This window comes from Castor canadensis, chromosome 9, assembly GCF_047511655.1.
Source record: "Castor canadensis chromosome 9, mCasCan1.hap1v2, whole genome shotgun sequence".
Classification (NCBI taxonomy): Eukaryota; Metazoa; Chordata; class Mammalia; order Rodentia; family Castoridae; genus Castor; species Castor canadensis.
Window position 1 is genome coordinate 154,314,224 of NC_133394.1, and position 7,728 is coordinate 154,321,951.

A 7,728-nucleotide genomic window follows, 5' to 3' on the forward strand; every position below is an offset into this window, starting at 1 on the left:
CACTGTGGGGCCCAGAGAGAGGCAGGGCCTTTCATGTTCTAGGTGACTGCCTGGGGGCTGGTAATCCCCAGGGGCACAGCCACCTGTCAGGCTCTGCCCACTAGTGTCCTGACAGGGCTAGGTCCTCCAGGATCTACCCACCACATCAGGGGGGAGCTCCAGGGCAAGACTGGAGGCAGGAGACTGTGGCCTGAAGCCCCCTGCCTGTGAAGGCCTAGGATTCCACACCTCCCAGCTGTCCAGACCTAGACAAGCCCTGTACCTCAGTTGGCACCCTGACCTGCACCCCTTCGGTGGCTGGAGGGTCCTTCCCATCCCTATACCACCTTGTAGCTGTGGGAGCTCCTGTGGCCCTTGAGTCAGAACCCAAGTCTCTGGGGTGCCCATGAAGCTGAGCCTGTACTCCATCCTCTGCCCCCCCACCAGCTCCTGGGCTGAAAAACCCCAGTGCCGAGCACATGAGGCCCCCTCAGGCCTGGCTCCTTCTTGTCTTCTCCTGGCTCTCTGTGAACACAGCCTCCACTCTTGGCTCCTCATATGCATCACTCTGAATTACAGGCTGTGGTCTGTCCCTGACCGGGAACTGTCCTGTCCAGTTCTGGGGACCCCCACCCCAGTACGAGGGCAGAGATAACTCATTGGTGCCTTGGCCCTTGCAAATGCTCCTCTCTAGGAGTCGGTTTCTTCACCCTTCTGAGTCCTCACAAGCGCATGGGAACACAGCGGGGGTGGGGTGGGGTGACCACAGGAGATACACAGGCATCCATGGTGACAGGTCAGCTCCTGTAAGGAGATCTGAACAGAGTGAGCCGCGGAGTGGGAGCCGCACCCCTGGCCCCTCTTGGGTTTGCCTGCAGAGTACCTCCATTCTGTCCTCTTCTAGGAACAGAGGGCAGGGGTACAAACCAAGAGGGGAACTGAACTCAGCAAGGGTCATGTGTCTGCTCTGCTCCTGGTTAGGGGCTTTACTCTGGACTGGGTTTTGAGGGATGAGTAGGAGCTCGATGAGCCAGAAGAGAAAGCAGAACCACTAAGCAGATGGAGGAGGAGGAGCAGGAGTGAGACACAGGCTTTGGAACTCTGAGTTGTCTGTGGGGACAAGAAGCTGCCTGGGAACATCACGTTCAGGTCCTGGCAGACCTCACCTTCCACCAGGCCCGGCTCCATCCTGCTCTTGGTGCCCCCGAGAATTTCCACCCATCTGAAAGCCAGGCCTGGAGGACCTTTGCAGGCCCAGTGGGTCAGAAACCGGATATGAGCAGGGACAGGGCCACTGTAGGACATCTTTGCAGCCTGGTCCAGGTGGAGGCAGGAAGTGGGGTCTCCTAAGAGAAGATGCCAGGCCCCAGGAAATTCAGAGGGCACAGGGCACAAAGCCAGATGCACCTTCAACAGAGAAGCCAAGTCCCACCAGTGGACACTGATGCCTTGCTGGTCCCCTGCTTGCACCAGACACCACTTTGCCTGTGTCTCTTGCTGGGTCAGCCCCTGCCCTCTCCAGCAGCATTGCAGGGAAGAAAGAGAGGTGACAGTGAACACCACACACATTTGGACCAGCCTCACTGTGACTTGTGGGTCTGGGGGCAGGCTCCCAGGGGGCCGGAGGAGGAGATGGACAGAAGGTTCTGACCAGTGGTAGACAAGCTCTGGAGAGGGGACAGGTACCACCCAAGGGCCTTCTATGGGGACAAGGTATGGGCAGAAGGCCCAAGGACTATACAGCTGCCCATCCTCAAGCCCTAGGTTTCCAACCCTTGTGCCCACTGGGTCTGCAGTACCCCAGAGCACTGTGGCCATAAGGAAGTGGAGATAAGTCATTTGTAGTTTCCATTATTTTCCACTTAAATTGCCCAAATATCCTAGCGTCCCAATCCCCCCAAGTCCTCCTGATGGCCCCATGGTCTTCCCTGACCCTGGAGAGGGTTCTAGCTGTTACAGCAGTTAGTGTCCCAACCAGGGGGGTCCCCACAGCCATGGAGCAGGGCCTAAGCCCACCAGACCAAGCTCTGGACCTGGGTCCCCTGTTGAGCCAAGACCGAAGGGAACACTGGGGTAGCTCTCTGGAGACCCCAGCTCTAGGTGCCAACTTTCTGGCCCAAGACACAGGCGCGTCCGGACCAGAACAAGGTCTCAGCTGTGGGGCTAGGGTAAGGTTAGGCTGTGCGTCTTTGGGGCCGGGGTGCAACAGTAAGCCCCCTGCCTGGTCCTGGTGCCCAAAGCCAGCCACGGCTTGAAGGGGGCCTTTCTGTGAGGCCCCGGGTGCGGCAGGAGCCCCCCTGCCCGGTGCCCAGTCCCGCTTTCGGCGCCTCTCGGCCGGGCGGCCCCAACCCTGATGTTGCTTTAATAAAACAAAGTTTTTCTTTCGTGCGAGGCCTCCAGCGGTGAAAGGGCCGATTTACAGAGCCCGCGCCCTCCCGGCCGCCCCGCCCGCCCTGCGGTGGCGCTGGCCACGGCCTCGGGTAATTTATAGCTTCAACTTAGCACAGTCGCGCTGGGCCAGCCTGGCGGCATGACTGGGGCTCTTTATGCCGGCCCCCCGGCCCGCAGAGGACGCCTCACAGGCTCCATTCACTGCGCGCCACGCTCCCGCCTGGCCACGCTCCTTATTCAGGAGTTTGGAAACCCCGAGGAACCCCGTGGGTGAAAACAAACCAGGCTGTTTGTACCTTGGCGGCAGGCAGCCTCGCCCCTGACCCACCAGGCCTGCTGGCCCCTCCCTGGCCCGACCCCCCACGACATCAGGGCCCCTGGCCCTGTTCCACAGGTAAGAAGACCCAGGCCAGCCTGCACTGTGGAGGTAGGAAGGGCTCTTGGAGTGGCCAGTGCTGGCAGGGTCTGCTGGGGACCACACTCCATCCCAGGACTCCATCCTAGGGAGGTCCCAGGGCCAAGCCTCTTTCTAGAAGGAGAGGGCATACCCAGGAGGACGGGAGTCCTAGAACTGTGCCAGGAGGGGCAAGGCGTCCTGGACACCAGTGCCCGCTGCCAAGACCCATCCTGGCACATTGCAGTTGCAGGGCCAGCTTCATGTTGGCACACAAGGACACACGCACAGCCACACATGCTCCCCCTGCACAGGCATGCAAGCAAGTGTGTCTTCAGTGTGGTGTCTGCGCTCGGCCCCAGCTGAGGACATCTGGACTGGGCTTCCTGAACTCCAAAGGGCTAGAGTCACTCCTACTCCTAGTCCCTACCCTGCCTCACTTGGCCACTGGTGGTTCTGTCTGTCCTTCTAGCTGCTCAGGCCTGACCTCCTAAGTCCTCTGAGCCTGCCCACCCTAACTGCCAGGACACTGCTGGGCTGTGGTGTCCTTTCTGGCCAGCCTCCTCCACACTCATGGGCCATCACAGGCCTCCTTCCACTTGTCTTTTGTGTCCACCCTAGCTGCCATGTCCTGGCCCCCACACTAGACCTGGGTAGGGTATTTGCTGTCCAGTTCGGTGCCCTCCTATCCGCCAGGAGAGGGGTCCTGAAGGCAGAGGCAGCTCTGCCCTGTGGCCAGTGGGCATCAGGCTGGGCCTCCTTCCCTGAGCCACTAGGATGGCAATCATAGCACTCTCTGTATTCTGGAGTCTGTGTGCCTGCCTGGGGTGGGGGACACAGGCAGAGGCGGTAGCCCTTTAGGGGTCTGTACCCAGGGGCCAGGTGCAGAGGGTCCAGGCAGATGCTATTCTCTCTGGGCCTTGAGCTCCTCATTTGGCATCAACTGCTGGATGTGGTCCTGTGGGGGAGGCCTCAGCACTCTAGGGTTCTTTGGCCCCTCTCTATAGTCTGCACCCCTCTGCCAGCAGTTCTACCTTAACAGCTACCCCCCACACTTACCTCCTGGCAAGGGTTGCTCAGGTCCAGCCCCCAGCCCTGGAGGTAGTCCATGGACTACCTGTGTGACTCTGACAAAAACCTTTGGTCTGCCCCCACCCTGTGAAAATCTCAAGGTCATCCTCAGGGTTGCTTCTTCTCCAGAGCCCCCACAAAGAGGATGCAGTGACTCACACCCATAATCCTAGCTAGTCATGATGCAGAGATTGGGAAAATCAATGTTCAAAGCCAGCCCAAGAGAAAAAAGTTAGTGAGACCCCATCTTAACCAAAAAGCCAGGTGTGATTGTATGAGCCTGTGGTCCCGGTTACATAGGAGGCCGTAGGTAAAAAGTTTTCAATCTGAGACCAGCCTGAGCAAAAACTTGAGACCCTACCTGAAAAAAAAAATGACTAAAGCTAAAAAAGGTTGGAGGTATGGCTCAAGTATAGCCTGGCAAGTGCAAGGTCCTGAGTTCAAACCTCAGTACTGAAAAAAAAAATAAATAAAAAAAAGAGACGGTCACCCTGCCTCTTGTGCCACCAGGCCCTGGAATCTGGGGTGCCCTCACTTGTGTTCAGAAGCCTTGAGACACCTACCAACGCTCAGCCTCCTCCTCAGCCACTCATCCCTCTTAGAGGTGGGGAAACTCAGGCAGCCCCCTAGGGGAATGAAATGGTAGCTGGCACTTGGACTTTCTGTGGCCCTATGGGCTTCAAGTTTCCTTCACCTTTGGGAAGCATCTTTTGAGGGACTGAGGTGTGCAGTACTCCTGGCTGGGTACGGCCAGAGTATCCAGTCTGGGAAGAGGGCAGGTTCCCACGCAGCAGGGCGATGGATGCCCCAGGCTGGAGTTCAGTTCCAAGGTCAGGAAAAGGGAAAGTCGCAAGTGCAATAGGGGAAGTGCTGAGGGCTGAGTGCATGGGGTGTTCCAGGCTACTGTCCAGCCACCACCCTACCCAGCCCCTCAGCCTACCCGGCGCTTCTGGCAGGGGGCTGGGGAACAGTCTGGACAATCCTTGGCCCTGTCTCTCAGGAGACAAGACCTGCACCTTGCTCCCCGGGTCTCATTTGATCAGTGATGGGGGCAGCAGGAGGGCTGGGTCGGGCATCGGGTGGCCCAGTGTGAGGGCCCGACAGGGTTAACGAGCTGCCTCCGCTCCCACCATTATAGCGTGGTCATTAAAACTCCATCTCCTGCCTGTGTCCCGGCCCTCCCAGGGCCTCCCAGGGCCTTTGTCTCTCTTTCTAAGGCTCTGACAGGATCAGGCGGGTGGGGGCCCCAGGAAGAGAGGGGGACCACAGCATACAAAGCCCGTGGCCCCCAGCCCTGGGCCCTGGCGCCTCCTCTGCCAGGATGCCAGCCGGGAGCCACTTCCAGGATACTGTCCTCAGGGACTGGCATGGGCCAGGCTGGGCGGGCGTCCCCCAGCCCAGCCCAGGATGGATCCACCCTGGCCGCACCTCTGGCCACCCCCGCGCTGTTCCCAGGCCCAGTGGCAAGAGCCTCTGGGCCTCCTCAAATTTGCCCATGCTCCATTGCAGGTTGCTAGGAGCCGGGTGGGGGTGGGGGGCGTGCGGCCGGCAGCCCCGCTAGGGGGCAGGGGGGCCGGTGCCCGGGGACAAAGCCCGCCTGTGATTAAGTCATCTGCCCGACGGCGCCACGCACACCGCCCAGCCAACCAAGGGCCAGGCCTGCCCACACCCTGTGGCCGGTGTGGCCTTCTGCCCCGGCCTGGCCCTCAGCTCCATCCCCCCATCAGGGGTATCTGCTTCCTCCATGCCCATATGGCCTCTACATCCCTAGTGCCCATCTTCCTGGCCCTCTCGGCTCTGCCACTGACCTGCAGGTGACCACTAAGGATGCCCGTTGGTCCTAAGGGCTGCTTGGGCTGAGGAAGCATCTGGCTGTCCGCGCAGCCCCAGCCCAAGCTGCTGTCTCCCATCCCCCTAACCTCACCTACAGGCATGCACAGGTCAGGAGCCAGCAGCAGTAGTCCCCAAACCCCAGCTGCCTTTCCTGTATCTCAGTGGGTGTTCAACTCAACCTGGGGCCTCCTGACAGGGCTAGTTCTACCTGTCCATCTCCTGGGACAGAGGGTTGGTGCTCTCCAGTCTTCCCAACAGCACCACTCAGAGCCTCCCCTGTAGCCATCCTCCCCCCAGCACTTGGAAGAGTCTACCTGGTGCGGCACATGGGGAGGGGACGCTGGTACTCCAGAGACCTTGGGGAACGTGCCTTTCCCGCCCAGGGGTTCGCAGAGCGTGTACCACACAGGGCTGACCAGGGTCAGGGTGCAGAGCAAATGTGGGGGAGGCCGGTTCCTGCCTCATTCCTGGTGTGTGTCCCTGGTGAGAAGGCCAGAGCAGAGTGACCTGGGAGGGTGACTGGTGGGATTGGATTACAGAGCCAGGCTGAGGAGATGGGATTTCAGGATGGGGTGGAAACTGGCTGGGATTTGTGGTTAATCAGGGCCAGAGCAGATAAGGTTTTCTCTCTCTCCATCTGACCTTATCTCTGAGCCTGTCCTCTGGCCCTTGTCCTAGGAGCTGGGGAAGGAAGTGGGGCAAAGTCCCGGATGAGGCAGGGGCTCGTGTGGGTATCGCTGGCCTCCAGGGCTCCTGTAAAAGCCGGTGCCAACCCTTCCTCTCCAGGCCTTGGCCTTCCTAGCAGTGAACCTGTGGCACAGGCCTGATGGCCTCTGTAACAGGCCCCTGGAGCCCAGCGAGTGGAGCCTGGCCTTCCCCTCCAGTCCCCAGTGCCCCCTCATCATCAGTGATAGGGAGGCCCAGAGAGGGGCCTTTCTGCCCTGTGCTCACTGAGGGAGGGGAGGAGTGGTGGGCCAGGCCAGCCAAGGTCCAGCCAGGAGAGGGGGTGCTCTTCATCTGGCTTTGTTGATAATTCTACAAACTCCATCTCTGCTGGCCCTGAGGACCCCTGGGGTTGCAGGAAGACCAGGAAAGAGACCTCTTATCCCACGGCCACAACATGGTCCATCATGGATCTTCTCAACACCTCTGAGGCCAGGCCCAAGGTCCCTCGCTAGCTGTCCTTGCCCCCACCACTTCCAGCACAAGGTGTGTGCTCTGGTTCCCATCCAGCCTTTACCCTAAGCTCTATCCATCCTTCAAACCCAAGTCAGGGAACTGCTCTTAGCTTTGACTGGGGTTCAGGGGTCAGGGTCATTGATATCCTCAAGACTGAGTGCCTGGGGGGAGGGGGGGACCTGCACAGGCCAGCTCCACACCCCAGGGACTGGACATGACCACACAGGACCACCTCCATGCCTCCAACTGTGGCTGCTTTACCACTACCAGACCTATGCAGAGGGCACAGGGCTGGCCCATGGGTGGGCCTGCCCAGTGGCCTTTTCTGCCTTGGCAGCCTCTCTGAGCTTGTTCTGCTGACCTGATGCAGGTCCTGAGGGACCCAGCTAGCAGGGGTAGGTGTGACACCTAAGGGGCAGGGCTTTCTGAACCAGTGTTCTAAGATAAAAAGCTCCCTTTATGGCCAGACCAGAAAGGCTACTGATGATCTGAGCTTAGGTGGCCTGAGCTACCGGGGAGGGAGTGGCAGGGACCTGCAGTCCCTCTCTAGGCAGGGGTCAGAGGAAGTGACAGAGGGGGAGTTGGGGGCTCCGGCGAGGTGGATGTCAGCTCTGAAGCTTGCTTGTAGAGCGGGTGGAGGAGGCAGAAGCAGCCTCCCTCTCCACTTGCTCAGGCCTGTCCGGGTTGGGCGGCGTCCTCCCCACCCCACACAAACATACACATGCACACACTCCAGTGGGGCCTCTACACTCAGGGTGCTACCAACCCAGGGTGCAGAGTCCCCTGAGATTTGCTCAGGGCTTTTTCTTCAGACCCAGCAGCTGCCAGGCAGCCCTCAGCTTCCTCCCTGGATCCTAGACTCTCCTAGTATACAGCAGGTG